General features: G+C 39.3%; 1 protein-coding gene across 5 annotated transcripts in view; it reads left to right on the forward strand.

Annotated features, from left to right (window-relative positions):
- SPATS2L (spermatogenesis associated serine rich 2 like) overlaps positions 1-16,791 on the forward strand; it is a 167,446-nt gene that overhangs the window by 10,566 nt on the left and 140,089 nt on the right. For 4 of the 5 annotated variants that reach the window (XM_086719231.1, XM_086719230.1, XM_086719233.1 and 1 more), the window contains one exon: positions 12,872-12,921. The exons of the other annotated variant lie outside the window; for it this stretch is intronic. The gene's annotated coding sequence lies outside the window, so the exon portion shown is untranslated. Of the gene's footprint in view, positions 1-12,871; positions 12,922-16,791 lie in introns of those variants that run through there. 5 annotated transcript variants of the gene reach the window in all.

The raw sequence follows: 16,791 nt of genomic DNA on the forward strand, positions 1-16,791 counted from the left end.
TGGGATCGGCCCTGCAGTTTGCCTAGGAAGCCAGAGCTCAGCCTCATTCTTGGGTACCACATTTTCACTTTGTGCCCCAGATTTCACTTTGTCTCCTTCATTCCCAAGTCCCTGCTTTTCGTTTTCATGTAAGAATCCCAAGTTGCCTTAGGTAAGGGTCCCATCATGTACTTCCACGCTTTCTTAGGACAGTAGTCTTGCAGCTGAGCTACAAGCCTTAAAGGTAAGTCCCCTGCTGCTCACTTCCAGGCTTCTTCAATACCGACACCTGCCAGCAATGGGCAGGAAACTCAGTTTGATAGATGTTTGAATAGCTTGCCTGGATACTGGCTGTTACCTGGTTCCAGACCCATGACACTGAGCACTGCTTATTAATGAGCTGCCCCACTGGCCTCTGGGTCCCATTTGTACCATATGTGCAACTTGGGAAGAGAAGAGGAAAGCAAAAATAGGGCTGTTTTTCCTAAATTAGGATACGTCCACTTCTTTGTCTCCTGTGGGAAGGCTGGTCTCGTGTGTAGATGAGAAAGGTAGCCTTCGTGGTGTGATTTCAGACTCTGTACTACTGGAAAGGGCAGTTCAGATATCAACAGCTTCTCTTTTCCTGCTCTCTAATACGTGAAAGCCTACATTATACAAACTCTACTCCCTTTCCTAAGATCAATATGGTTTATCAGAAAAAAGAGGACAAATTTGTCACTTGAAAGACTTGGTTTTGACTTATGTAATTGACTGTCTATATTATTTAAATTATTTAATCTTCCTGAATCTCCATTTTCTTATATATGAAGTCAAATTAATAATACCCGCTTGTTTTGTTATGACTAAATAAAACAAGATATAAAGTGCCCAGCAGCAGGGCCTAAAATGCAAACGCTAGGGAAGTGGTAACATAAACTTGTTAGATGTGTGTTCTTTAGGTTGAATCATTTTATAGACCCTTACCCAAAACTGATAAGGAAGAGAAAAAGCAATCTGGGTCAAGGGGCCCAGATTTCACCCATGCAAGGGTGACAAAGGACCATAAGGAAGTTGCCTTCATGGTTTGTTTAAGGCCAGTCCTACCTAATGGTTTGCATTTGTGAAAATATTCATCTGGGATTATGAGTACAGCATGAAGGCATGGAAAAAAGGCTTGTTTACATCGTCTGCCAGGATAGCATAAGAATAAACAAAGCAAGTTTTTGAATCTCTGAATAGCCAGGTGCACTGCCATCAAAATAAACTTTTATTTCTATTCTTTGCTGATACATTACAAATAAAGGAAGTCACTAAAATACCCTGAAAAGGAAGATTCATATACAAATTAGACACTGGGGACAGATTTCACACTCATTTTGTTGGAGCCATTCTTTCCTTAACTGTGGATGTTTGGAAAGTTCTTTTGTTGTAGTCTTTGTTGCTTACAAGAAGGGAGGAAAAGCTTTAGTATACTAAGGAAAGAGTGGTTTTGATCGGAGGCAATATTGTTCTCAGTGTGGGCTGGTTGTAGTGATTTCTAATACATAGCTGAGAAAACGCATTTATTGAAGAGCCGTAAACAGCAGTGAAATACTCTGATCTGACATACTGCCACTTCTGATCGATGAATGTTATTATAGGAATGTGGGCAGTCCTGTAATTTTTAAGGGAACAGTAGATGTTATGCTGGCTATTGTGGCTGCTAACATCCTGATCTAGAAGGTCTTTGTCCCTTCTGTTTACTTCCCCTGTGAGGTCTGAATAGTGGACTGAATTCAGTGCACGCATGGGTCTCCCAGTGACTTCCTCAGCTCTTGATGCAATTGACCCCCCCCCCCCCCCGCACTGTAATACGATAGCCTCAGTATAGTGTCATGTGAAAACTGTAAACTCTCAAGGAGAAAATGCAAATCAATTGCCCCCAAAATTAAAAATAAAAGCATTAAAAATATTATTTAGTGCTGGTTTGTAGCATTGAATATATAAACTCGCTTATTGTTTTGATAGTCCCAGAGCAAGAACTGTTTCAGCTGCGATGGATGATGTCAACTAAGGTTGCCATGACAACATTAATTTATAATTTCCAAACTTTGGTAGAATTTCACCTTCTGGACTCTTCCAGATTGCATTTAAATTTATAGTTATTTCTCATTTATTAAGGCAGGCATTTTTAGATATTGCATCCATAAAGCCCTAGGACTATCTTCATGAAAGTTACTAATGTGAAATTAGAAGCATAGAATGCGCGTTGGAAGGGGATAGAGGGTGCTATGGTTTAATGTCCCCCCACAAATGCAGGATTCCTTTCCGTGGTATCCCAGTCAGCCAGCTGCCATTTGAACGCTGCCAGGAGCGAGAACTTCACGATTTTGCTATGCTGAAGAATTTTGACAGTCATCACAATGCTTCTAGATCTTAAGCGCCTTTAGATTTGGACCTAGTCTCATGTGTGGTTGGACCAGTACTCATTATGAAGCACAGGCAGACAAAAATGTTGAAATCTGCTTCCCTGCAGCTTCCCCGTTTGTCTTTTGTCACCCTTTGGAGTGCCACAGAATAGACACCTTCTGTGTGGTAGCTCTTCAAATATTTGACCGTAGCTATTGGACCTGCTACGCAGAGTCTTCTCTTTTCAGGCATACGTGGTCCCAGCTCTCTGAACTGAAATCTCCCATCCTGTTAACACTCCTCTGGTCGCCCACTGCTCTGCCCATGCTGTTTTAAAAGCGAGGATCTTCAACTCCACTCCCTCCTCCTGAGTTCTCTGAGCAGTAGGAAACTCCCTTGTTCAGGGCACCCTTCTTTTATTAATCTAGTCAAATATTGTATTGGCCTCCGTTTTAAACCTGGGCCAGCACATTGTTGGTTTGTCACTAAAGTCAAATAAAATTTCCAAGTCTTTTCTTAAACAACTACTACAAAGCCAAGTCTCCCTTACTCTGTGCTTATGCAGCTAATCGTGTGAACCTGTGTAGATGATTTTACATTTATCCTTGTTACATATTGTCTCTTTTGGTCAAATCATTTTTCTTCTCTAGCAAGACATTTTTGACTTCTAATTTTTAAATTCAATTTATTAGTGATACTTCTTTCACTTATTATTAATTACACATTTGAGAATTGTACTTTCTCATTGATAAAATGTTGACCAGGACAGGCCAAAGATAGAGACCTGTGACTCTCTACAGGAGACTTGGCATCAGTATGTGAATTATGTTAGTCTTGTCTTGTCTTTTTTTTTTTCTTTTTTCTTTTCTTGCTAGTTTGATAATCTTTCACTTGTGTTTCCTTTCTTCTCCCCAGGCTGTCTAAGAGGATAGAGTCAGGAAATATTTAGTCAAATGCCTAAGTAATGCTATCATTGTTGAGCTTCTTATTGCCAATCTTAGAACCTCCATTTTGAAGTGAAACAAGATTAGTTTGGGGTTACTTTTAGATGGCATTTTTCTTTTGAAAAATTTACTAAAATCATATCTAAATGACCTTATTTTAAATTTAATTTAAAAAGAACAATTTGGTAGAATAAATTCTTGTCTCATCTGTACATTCAATTCATATGAACTTGTTTGGCTCAAAGGAATTGCTTTTTTGTACATCATTCAGTTCTCTTTATAGAATCATTGCTCTGAAAATGTACTAGTGGTGTGACAGGAAATCACTCCTTAGGTGTCACTTCAACACATCATTATATTCACACCTTCTGGGGTAGACAGTAATCAGGCTGAGGCATGTCCAAACAGTGTGCTGGTGTCTACGTAAATGGCTCCGTGACAGTATCACTTAACATGACCATGACAGGGAATGCACTAACGGCATCATGTCACTAATGGATGTGTTTTCACTAAGTGGAAAATTCTGTATTACTTGAAAAGATTTTTTCCCCCTCACACAAGCTCTTTCAGTTTTTGTATTAATATCGAATGTCTGTCAGATACACATACGGTGTTTCCCATACTACATTTGGTTGTATTCGTATTCAAAATAGTTTTTCTTTTTAAGAGAGAGGGAGTGTGTGCATGCTCTCATGCATGCAGTGGGGGGAGGGGCAAAGAGAGAGGGAGAGAGAGAACCCTCAGCAGGGTCCACGCCTAATGCAGAGCCGGACCTGGGGCTCGATCACGCAACTGTGAGATTATGACCCGAGCCAAAGTCAAGAGTCGGATGCTTGACCAGCTAAGCCACCCAGGCGCCCCTCAAAATAGTTTTTTACATGCTCTTTACCTTGGACTCAGTGGAAAGAAAAAAAAATTTGAAGGAATACTAGCACTGAATCTATAAGTCAAATCTAGAAGTCTATGGCTTCATAAAAATACTTGTATTTGTGTAATACTTCACATTTTACAAAGTACACTCACACATTTTCTTCTTTGAAATTTTTTTTCTGATTATAAAAACAATTCATACTCCTTGATTTTGGAAAAGATACTAAAATGGATAAAAATAATTAGAAGTCAGCTAAAATTTCACCACTCAGAGATTGTCATTGCTAGCATCTGGTGTGTTTTCCTTCCAGATATGCATGTGTGTGTGGATCTGAGTATGCATGCATGCATACATTTGTGTGTGTGTGTGTGTGTGTGTGTGTGTGTTTAAACTAGTCTCCTGGTGGAGCTAGGAAGTTTGTATTGAAGAATCAGTGTGACATAGTAGTTAAAAATGCTTTGGAATCAGACAGTTTGAGATTCCAGTACTGGCCATGCTACTTTATATAGTGACTATAAGTTGCCCAAACCATCAAAATTGTAGTCTCTCTTTCTATAAAATGGGGATAATAATAGTATGCATCTAGTTGGTTTATTGTAAGAATTAATAAGGTAATACATGTAAAGTACATAGCATGGTACGTGGCTCATAGTCAATGCTCAGTAAATGTGAGCTGTTATCATTATACAGACCTTCTTGTCTGTTTTCCTCACTTAAATTCTAGGAGAGCAGTTTCCCTTGTCATAAAATATTATTGGAAAAATATTTAGAATAACTGCATACATTTCAATATATGAATATACCTTAATGTGGTCATTTCCCTATGCTTAGACCATTTCAGTTCTTTGCTATCATAGGAGCACCAGCATTAATATCCTTTACATTATTTTTTTGTGCATAGACAACAGATTCAAAATGAATCACTAATCACATTTTACAGGGAGGTGGGAAAAAAATGAACAGTTCCTTCGTATATACTAAAATACCAGGTTGTATGCTAGGTTTTTTATAGCAAAATTCTTGTTTGCCTCTTCCACAGCCCCTTTGAGGCAAATCTGTTATCCCCATTTTTCAGATGAGAAAGCTGTGAGGGGAGATAAGTAGTTTGCCCAAGGTCACAAAGATAGTGGTAGTAGAGATGGTATTTGAAGCCAGCTGTCTGATTTCAAAGCTTAAGCTTTTCCATTCTGGCATGCAGTTCATGCCTATCCTTTTAAGGCTGGCGGAATGAATAGTTACCATTGTGCTTTTTACAAACTGTCGCTTTGTACCACGTAAAAGATAGGACACTTGGCTGGAACTCTTGGCTTACTCAATATAGTACCTCTTGTGTGCGTATGTTCTTATATGTTTTGGAATCAAACCTCATTAAAATAAGGTGTTAACTAAAGGAAATAAGACATTGATATGATTGATGAAAGCAAACCTCAGGGAAGAAGACATTTATTTGGTCAATAATACAAAAGTCGTCCGTGTTTTAGTTGTATGGACTAGGCCAGAATTACTTCTCTCCCCAGGAAGCAGGGTATTTCACATAAATCCATATAGGAATTAACTGATAATAATGGCCAAAGTAAATTGATGGTGTCAAAAGGAATTGTAAGTTTCATTACTTGTATATTAAGGGTTGAAAGGAAAAATCTTTAGCTTTAGCTGTAAGATGATACATCAGGAAAGAGCTATAATATTTGCTAAAGGTATAAGTATAGGTACAGGGGAGACATAGAATATACTGGGATAAACCCCCACAGAATTATTTGGTGAACTGACAAGTTGTCTTTAAAAAGTCAACCATTCGGAACATTTATCTTGGCAGCTCTCAAATCTGACTTACAGCATGTAGTGTGGCAGTCAATTTTGTAGGAAAAATGCATAATTAATATGAAGATCAAGGTGTAGATATTGCCAGTCAGTACCTAACACAGTTTCTTAGAACAAAGGAACAATTGAAGTTGTCTTTTAATAGGGTAATCCTGGTTTGTCATTTTGTAGGTTTCAGTTCTTAGTAAAAATGAACAAAAAAAAAAAAAATCCTAGTAGTAAAATTTCACATTGAAGAGGTACTTTGTTGCAGAGTTTATAACCAACTATTGTCTAGTCAAGGAAGCTATCTTTGGTTTTGAGCTCTTGAATTTTTTTTTTTTAATTTTTTTTTTTTTCAACATTTATTTATTTTTGGGACAGAGAGAGACAGAGCATGAACGGGGGAGGGGCAGAGAGAGAGGGAGACACAGAATTTGAAACAGGCTCCAGGCTCCGAGCCATCAGCCCAGAGCCTGACGCGGGGCTCAAACTCACGGACCGCGAGATCGTGACCTGGCTGAAGTCGGACGCTTAACCGACTGCGCCACCCAGGCGCCCCGAGCTCTTGAATTTTTATAGCCTTTGAGCTTACACATTCTTACCTTAGAATTGTCCCAGTTTCCCTTAAGTCATTTTAGTTCTTGCAAGGGATAAACAATGTTGCCCATAGCCCAATAACTAAAAAAAGTTTGAATCTTGACAGAACATGACTACCAATTTGACCTGATGAGAGTATATCCCCCATGGTGATATCTTAGCTGGGGAGGCCCAACAAGTTAAATCTGGGCTCTGTGTACAGCTAGTGAGGTTTTAACTGTGAACAGAGAATTGGATATGAATCTGCAGATTGGAGTCAAGAGGTGGCTTCATTGCATAGTAGCTGTCTAATCCTGGGCAAAGTGCTTTACTGTCTCTGATGCTTGACTCCTTGGGCTCTAAAACAGAGATGATGACTGTTGCACAGGCAAAGGGCATATGGAGGATTAGATGTATTGAGCAAACCATTTGGTTAACTCAAAAATGCTTTTATGATGTGTTTCCAAGTTATTAATTAACGGCCACAGGTCATCCCTCTCAAAGAGAAGCTGATTTACCTTTTAAAATGTTTTCCAGGGGCGCCTGGGTGGCTCAGTCGGTTAAGCGTCCAACTTCGGCTCAGGTCATGATCTCACGGTCCGTGAGTTTGAACCCCGCATTGAGCTCTGTGCTGCCAGCTCAGAGCCTGGAGCCCGTTTCAGATTCTGTGTCTCCCTCTCTCTCTGCCCCTCCCCTGTTCATGCTCTGTCTCTGTCTCTCAAAAATAAGTAAACATTTAAAAAATAATAAAAAATAAAACAGTAAGACTTTGGGGCACCTGGGTGGCTTAGTCGGTTAAGTGTCCGACTTTGGCTCAGGTCATGATCTATGGTTCGTGGGTTCAAGCCCTGCATCAGGCTCTGTGCTGACAGCCAACTGAGCCACCCAGGTGCCCCACAAAACTTTTATATTTGATGCATTATTGTAGCTTTTAATAAAAAAGACTCAAAGGAAAAAACTATCAGGTGGTAAAACATATTCCAAATAGATTGCTTTATAAAAAATTATAGGAAACTCTTTGATTATTAAAGTAATCATTGTTGCTGGAGGCGAAAAGAAAAGAGAACAAGAAATTAAGAATTTAGACACTGGATAGTGTCTATGCAAGCTTTTCAGTAGTCCCTCTTGGTTTTTCCCCCAGCCTTGGTTATGTCCTCGTTAAAGGCACAGAAACTGCTTCTGAGTCTGGCTGTAAGAAAGTAACTCCCAATTCTGGAGCTGTGGTAACTCCCTTTCCCTGGGCTGCTGTGGGCCAACCTCTCTGCCTTTATTGCCTCCCAGTCATGGTGGTCCTTTCTCAGTCCTTTAGAAGGACAGAATTTGATCAGTAGCTGCCCTAGAGCTGAACGTCTGTAGGACTTTTATGAAGGTGTTTCAGGTAATTAATGATTGAAATGTCTCTGTGGCATTCCCCAGCGATGGGAGTGTGTGAGCTGGGTGCTGGACATTTTAGACAAGTCTCATGACCATTTAGCAATAGGGAGCCAACCGAAGGTCCACAGATGCCTGGACACCTTGAACACGCTAGCTGGCAATGGCTCAGCCTGCTTGCTGTACTCATTTTGAAGCAATTTCTAAAATCTATTTCTCAGGGCTCCCGGGTGGCCCAGTCAGTTCAGTGTCTGACTTCAGCTCAGGTCATGATCTCATAGTTCGTGTGTTCTAGCCCCACATGGGGGTCTGTGCTGACAGCTCAGAGCCTGGAGCCTGCTTCGGATTCTCCCTCTCTCTCTGTCCCTCTCTCTCTCTGCCCCTCCCCCAGTCTTGCTCTCTTTTTCTCTCTCTCTCTCTCAAAAATAAACATTAAAGAAATTTAAATTTATTTCTCTTACACTGGGGATTATTTCGAATTTTCCTCATTTGCTTTGGTACCACATTTTATTCAGCTCATTTCTTCATCAGCTTTTTTTTTTGAGTGTCTACTCAGTACTAGGCACTGTGAGAGGGAGTAAGAAGTAATCAGATAGTGAAAAGGAGAGAACATTATATAGCTTTGGTGGAAAGCAAGATATGCCTCCAGAGTTGGGAAAAGGGAGAAGTTAAATACATAATGATTTTCTTTTCTTTTCTTTTCTTTTTTTTTTGCTGTACTTTCTACAATAAATTATACTACATAAAAATCAATACCAGGGGCGCCTGGGTGGCGCAGTCGGTTAAGCGTCCGACTTCAACCAGGTCACGATCTCACGGTCCGTGAGTTCGAACCCCGCGTCGGGCTCTGGGCTGATGGCTCAGAGCCTGGAGCCTGTTTCCGATTCTGTGTCTCCCTCTCTCTCTGCCCCTCGCCCGTTCATGCTCTGTCTCTCTCTGTCCCAAAAATAAATAAACGTTGAAAAAAAAAATTAAAAAAAAAAATCAATACCAATATTCATTTATGTAGCAAACCCCATTGTAATGAAAATTTATGTTATCTGTGACTGGGGCAAGCATCATTAGAACACAGTTCCGATACAGTGGAAGACTTTGGACAGTCCCTTGGAGGGAGGTGAAATGGGACTTGACCTATATATCAAGCTGTTCATGGATTTGATATTTTTCATTTCCACGTGTCAACAAATACCTGACTTGATATTAAAGCCAGTTAAATCAATATTTCTTCCTGTAGTCAAGGTACAGCAACATATATCCAAAGGCAACATATCCCCAACAGCCATATTTTGTTGAGTACATATATTTTGTCATAAAACTAACTGATTGAACTACCTTCAGCTGAATAGGATGAAAATATCAACATAGCTAGCATTAAAAAAAAAAGCCATAAAAAATATCTTGTCCCTCACCCCTCATTTAAGCAGTCCCATACTTTATTTTGCTCACTTTACTCATAAGGAATGACAAAATGGAAAAGATCTTGATTGTGATAGCTGTGGTTTCTCTGTGCTCCATTGGGTCCGCCTTAACCCTTCTCTCAACTCCCATCCCAACCAGAGGATTTCTGAACATAGCATAGTGGCGTGTGCAAGTGAACCCAAGAGTTTTAGATTGTAAGACCCTAATAATTGTGATAGAAAGGAGGGTAGGATATAAACCCGTTCCTACTTTTCTTCTGAACGTTTAACTATCAGAAGATTTCTGAAAATTACCTGTTAAAAACTCTCAATGTTTCTATAAACAAATGGCTGAAATACAATTTATAAACACCAACAATTTCTTTATTGTTATCAGGAAGGCCTTTCTTCCTTGTGTGCTGTGGATGGAAGAGTGATTATCATTCACTGGGCTCCTACTCTGTGCTAAGCAATTACAATATATCTCACCTTTAGTAGGCAACATGGTACTTCAAGGCATGTGTTATTATTTCCATTTTATGTACAAACTTGGTCTGCTGAGTAGCTCATCTGAGGGCACCAAACTAAAAAGGGATTTGAACCCAAGTTTGTGTGATCCCAAAGCCTTTTCACTTTTCATATCAGGCAATTTTCCATAACATATCATGAACTTGAAAAAACTTATTTTTTTCAAAATGTTCAAGTAGCACACGCTCATTATAGGAAGTTTGGAAAGTAGAGGGATTATAAAGAAAAAGGAAAAAGAAACACCATAATTCTTCACTCAGGAATAATCACTACTAAATTTCTAATTTTTTTCTTTCCAAGCTTAAGAAAGCTATAATTTATATATCCAAGAGAGTATTGTTCCTCAGAGTTGTCATCTTTGACATTTATGCATGTACTCCAACAATGTTGTCATTGCTTAAAACATTTTTGGAATCTCTTTCAAGGCCAATTTAGGAACCAAATTCTCTGTAGAATGCCATGGACAGGTTACTTTACCTGAAAACCTATCAAAATGATACATTTTTTATATGTTATCTCATTTTTTTGCCACCTAAAATTATATGCTGAAAATATTTAACCATCCTGCAAAGCATACCATCATAGCTTTTTTTTTTAAGAACCACAAACATCTTGGGGCTCCTGGGTGGCTCAGTCATTTGAGTGTCCGACTCTTAATTTCAGCTCAGGTCATGATCTCACGGTCATGGGATCAAGCCCTGCATCGGGCTCCACACTGAGCGTGGAAACTACTTAAGATTCTTTTGCTGTCTCCCTCTGGCCCTCTCCCCTGCTCATGCATGTGCATACTCTCTCTCTCTAAATAATAATAATAATAATAATAATAATAATAATAATAATAATAATGGAACCGTAAACATCTTGTGTTGACTTTTGTTGTGGTGGGAGGTAGAATTTACCAAAATGCTACTTAAAGGTTGATGGACATTTTGAAGTATGTTTAAAAGTCTTTGCTAAGGGGCGCCTGGGTGGCGCAGTCGGTTAAGCGTCCGACTTCAGCCAGGTCACGATCTCGCGGTCCGGGAGTTCGAGCCCCGCGTCAGGCTCTGGGCTGATGGCTCGGAGCCTGGAGCCTGTTTCCGATTCTGTGTCTCCCTCTCTCTCTGCCCCTCCCCCGTTCATGCTCTGTCTCTCTCTGTCCCAAAAATAAATAAACGTTGAAAAAAAAAAATTTTTTTAAAGTCTTTGCTAAAATTATATCTGTAAATATTTAATAGCTCATTTGACAACTCATATTATTCATTAAATTGTCTCCACAGCAGTGTTTACCTTTTTTAGTTCATAAATAAAGTCAGAAATTGTTTTTGTCAAAAGTTTGAAAAGCACATTTTAAAATCAGTTTCTTTTCAATGGAAGTTTTATACTCATGGAATTATTCCCCTCCGAGGAGTTTCTGTGAAAGCGAACATAGTTAAGTGTGATGAACTTATCTTTAAATAAAGTCAGTAGCACCTTGTGTCAAAATAAATGCTTCTCGAAGAAGCAGTCACATGTGCAAACATACACGGTATGCACACACATACATAAAAAAAAAGATTGCTATCAAAGTGGCCATTAGTATACATTAATAAAGTCAAGTAAAGTATCAACAGTTTTCATCTCTTTGGTTTATTGCATACAGCACTTACTTTTAGAAAACAAACCTAACCCTCAGCCCCATTTCACTGGTCTAGTTTCTGCCTTATTTTTCATAGAGATTCTTATCTTCCCCATCATACTTAGCATGGCACCCTCTTGCCCAGTGTGAGACCCTGGATTTTGGATTGGTGCAAAATTCATTGGAGCCACTCCCAAGGTTCACATTGGGAAGAATGGGCATGTGCTGCTGTCCTCAGGGCTGCAATCTTCCCTGAGATTTCCATGATAGGACTGGATCATGCTCACAGAGCTAATTACAAAATGTTAAGCCAAGCCTTGTGTTAATATCCTGAGCACTGTTCACAGTGCCTGGCATTGTGTTCAGTCAATGTTTGTTGGATGAATGAAGGGTTATAATGTATTCTCTCAAAAATGGACTGTTGGGAGAAAATAAGTCAAATTGAAGGAGAGAATAGAATTGTAAATTAGAATCTCTGAGCTTAAGAACCTCTGGGCTAAGAACTTTGGGCTAAGAATCTCTGGGCTAAGAGCTCATTTAAAGATGAAACCCAGTGAGGTCAGCTGACTTGGGGAAGGCCACCAAGAAAGCTAGTGCCAGAGCCAGACACGGCATCCAGTGTCCTGACACCACCCTCTCCTGTCCTTTCTGTGCTTCCTTCTTGTTGTCATTCCCCATTTGCTTCATGAAGGTTGATCTGACTGCAGGGTCAATGACCAGAACCCTTGAAGTCCCACATGGTACTTAACAGAGCATCAGGTACACAGGGATTTTCAGGGAACACTTGAAGAGATTGTTGACTTAGTGAATGATTGGTTGGTTGACTTATGACCCTGGCACCTATCTCTGTGCCTAAGTGGTTACTAGCTAAATGGTGAGCTCCCTGGGGTCGGAGAGGAGAATATTATAACAGCAATAATAACAATAGATAACATTTACTTGTAATAAATTAGGCAGGATATCACTATCCAGCTTCAGAGGCCAGATGGTCCTATGTCCCCACCCCACCACTTGCCAGGGATACTTTTACGAAACATGATTTGACCTTTCAGTGCCTCACTTTCTACATCTGCAGAATGCCAGTGATAAATGTTGAAGAGTTAGCTTATTTGAAGCCCTAGAGAAGTGGTAGGCACTGTCTAAACAAGCCTTAAATGTTAGCTCTTGTACTTGTTAAAATAGCACTGTTGTGTTTTGAATTCATGGTACGAATTACGGCAACTCTGTGAGTAGGGTACTGTTATTATCTCATCTTACAGTTGAGTAAACTGAGACACAGAGAGGTTGCTCTCCCTAGTAGCTCTTAAGTCACAGGTAAGGACCAGTTCCATGTCTGCTTGACTCCACATCCTGTGCTTGGATGTGGATGTGATGGAAATGGGTGGTGTGGCTGCTAAATGTGAGATCTGACCTCCCAAATTTACTTTTTTCCTAGAGCATTCCGAAACGCAGGCTGCTTTCAGGAATATCTCTGTGGATAGTTGGGTAAGTAGAGATGTTCCTTCCCCTCTCCGTGTGCTCCTCCACTGCCCACCACCAGAGGCTTCTGCAGACTCCCAGAAGCCTCCTCACAGCCTTATCAGTCTCTCAGGATCTCAACACCGGTTCTTGTTTATAGATGTGTGGACTAAAGTCACTCATGATGGGGTGCGGGGGAGGGGCAGTAGACCCAAGGCACTGCTACCTCACCTGCATCCCCCTTCACCACCTCCACTGGCATTTCTGTGGATCTCTTCAGAGTAGTTTCATGCATGTAAAATATTTCAATGCACCAAAGGGTATTTTATAGATGCCCTTGTGATGTAGAAAGGAACTATGGTTAAGAGTGGCGGGCTCTGGAGCCAGACTGCCTAGCTAGCCCTCCTTGCAGTGATCGCTATTTTTGCTGCTGCTGTTGTTGTTGTTGTTGTTATTGAAGAACTTGCTCCAGTGACTCTAGAAGTCTGACTTGCAATCTTCAGTGCTGACTCAGTGTTGAGTTGGGGTGAAAGGACACAGGCTTCTGAGCCAGACCACGTGGCTTTGCATACTGCTTCGGCTGCCTAGTGATGGTTATGTCTTTGTGTGTTGCCTGCTTCTCTGAGTCTCAGTTTCCTCCTCTCTGAGATGGGGATAATTATATACATCTTGCAGAGTTGTTGGGATAGTTCTAGCTCATGTATGTAATGTGAGCTATATAAGATTGACACTTAATTAAATGGTAATTATTATGGTCATCAGTCACTGGTATTTTAATGGGTTCATGAAAAGTGTTTGCTGTACAGGAAGCATGTTGTTATTTTTGATTCATCATACTTTACCTGAATTTTTATTTTCCCCCCAGCAGTCTTGCTCGTTTAAGTTAATTTGCTTAGCAAGCTGTTGTGAAAAGATCATCACTGGTCCAGACAACTGTCAAATGATTGTAGATTCTAAACTGAGGTAGTCCAAATGAATGAGGTCTTATTGCACCTGAATATTTCCATGAATCTTAATCTGAACTTGATTCTTTTTCTATAACCCTGAAATTTCAGTATTAAGGTGACTGTAACTTTTTGAAAAGAGCCATTAACATTGGTGGGAGTTGGTGGTTTTCCATGAGTGGTATAGAATACTTTTACTTCCTCATATTTGAAATATGAATCACCATGGAAAACACTTTGTTTATAGTTGTTCAAAGAGAATTATTATGGAAACTATTGGTTCTCTCTCTCTCTCACTCTGTTGCGCACACACACGCACGCACACATGCTCACACATACACACACTGCTTAGTTTTTCTTTGGGTTAGGGAACTGAAGAGTTACTATGTAAATTCTGGCAGCCTTCTCCCTATCAGACAAGCAAGGGCACAATCAATTACTGTTTTCTTGGAACATACCAAATAATCAGAAACTCTGATTATTTTGCTGGAAGGCAACAAACAGCTTGATGGAAAGATATACCAATTGAAAACAATTCTGATCATATTTTTGTCAGGAGAATGAGATGCCTCCAGCTGTCTGTCACTAATCATATTAGAGGTAGAAAGCAGGAATGTTTCGGCCTGCAAAAGATTACTCTAATCGCATGTTGGGACACTACTTTTACTGGCTGCTTATCCCAGAACAGTGACATTGGACATCCATTCTGTAACTCGCCTCGCCAGTTGGTCGTAGTCTCAAACATATGTCACATGAGCACACTTAAGGAATTTTCTAATTACAGTTCACAGGCTTTTCTTTTATCTTTTTATGCTTGCTCTGCAGACATCAATGATTGAAATGATTTCTCCCTCAGTATAATCCTATTGCCAGCAGTTACAAAAGAGTAGGAAGATGGCAAATGAAGCCCACAATAACTGAAGAGGTGTCCGAATTCAATTAGGAAGAGGCTCTCCCATGTGGACACATAAGCCATATAAATCCATTTTAATTGTGAGCTTGTGGTACTTATCTGGTCATGTTTATTTTGGATGCAAGTGCCAAAGCTGGATATAGACCAGAACTCCAGATCTTTGAGCTCTGATGACTAATTTGGGTATCCATTGAATCCCTTAATTCATTTCTTAATTACTTCTCCCAGAGTTAGAGTTGCTTGGTTACAGTCATTTTCAGAAAATTTTCATAAATCAAAACAAGTGTACATAGATTTCCCCGCCCTCCTATTGGTTCACACATTTTGCTCTTGTCTTAGAGAACTATTCTTGGTGTTATCAAAATAATCACAAGGCCAACAGTGACAACAACAAAATGAATAAATGTGTTGCCAAGCAGCATAGTAGGGTCTGGACTGAGACACCGGGAGGCTTGGTTTGGATGACTAACTCAACTACTTACAGCCATGGACATTGGTCAGGTTACTTTCCTCTCTGTGTCTCAGCTTCCTTTTGTAATTGGGACCTATTACATAGGGTTATGTACCTATCTCATAGAGTTGTTTTGAGGATTAAAATAGCATTGTATATGAACTAATATGCAGAAAGTACCTGGCGCTACAGCAAATGTTAGTTACTGTGTTTATGATCAATAAGACAATGGGAGACTGATGAGCAGGACGATTTTGCTAGTGCCGCAATATTGTCATCTAAGCATGCCCCGTTTACGCACTCAATTTGGAGATCATTCATGACAGTTATGAAACATTGGAGATTCTAAAGTTGGAATTCATCTTTTACTTGTATTTGTATTCCTCAGTTTGATTATAGAATTAATATTTTTGGCTTTTCATGTTTGATCAATATGAGTGTTAACTTGAACCCTTTTGGTGCAAAATTGCTTTAAAATTTGAATGAACTTTTTGTAGATACAATGTTTGCCCTCATTAAAGTGAAAAATGTGATTATAATATATAAAAAATATATATATATGAGGAGGGTGGGTATTGAGGGAATTGGCCTCAATAAATTCATTGGAAAATTTCAAACTATTTTTTAACAGAGTTAAATGTATTTAATATTGTGGTTCAAACCTAACGAATGTGCAGGAGTGAAAATCCAGGGAAAGATAAATCTAGTAATTTAATGAGCTTTCATCATGGCTATGGAAGAATTAGTTGATATTAAAATTGATTGCCAAGAGATGCACTAGAATTACCTTCCCTTAGGTGTATTTTGTTTTTGGGTTTTGTTTATAAGCTGTAGTAATCTCTATTTTCTTTTCTTTTTTTTTAAGTAGAAGTTTCAAAACAATAAAATATAAGTTTCAGGTATACAGTTTATAATTTGACATCTGTGTACACCACAAAGTGACCAACACAACAGGACTAGTTTACAGGTCATCACCATACAGTTGACCCTCATCATCATTTCACCCACCGCAGTTTCCTTCCTCTCTGGTATTATCTTCCTCTCTGTCTATTATCTGTATCTGGGAGTGCGTTTTTGGTCTGTTTTGTTTTTTTCTTCCGTTTTTTGTTTTGTTTTGTTTTGTTTTTTTAGTTTCCACATATGAGTGAAGTCATATGACATTTCTCTTTCTCCATCTGACTTGTTTTGCTTAGCATCATAACCTCAAGGTCCATCCATGTTGTTGTGGATGGCAAGATTTCATTCTTTTTATGGCTGAATAGCATTCCATTGTGTAAATTGACCACATCTTTTTTATCCATTCATTTGCAGACACATAAGTTGTTTTTATATCTTGACTATTGTAAATAATGCTGCAGTGAATATAAGGGTGCATATTATCTTTTTGAATTAGTATTTATGTATTCTTTGGATAAATACCCAGAAGTGGAATAGCTGGGTCATGTGATAGTTCTATTTAATTTTTTGAAGAACCTCCATGCTATTTTCTACGGTGGCTCTACCAATTTACAGTCCTACCAACAGTATGCAAGCGTTCCCTTTTCTCTACATCCTCTCCAACACTTGTTGTTTTTTGTCTTTTTGATAAT

The sequence above is a fragment of the Puma concolor genome, chromosome C1, assembly GCF_028749965.1.
Source record: "Puma concolor isolate L17-30 chromosome C1, mPumCon1.1.hap2, whole genome shotgun sequence".
In the NCBI taxonomy this organism is placed as follows: Eukaryota; Metazoa; Chordata; class Mammalia; order Carnivora; family Felidae; genus Puma; species Puma concolor.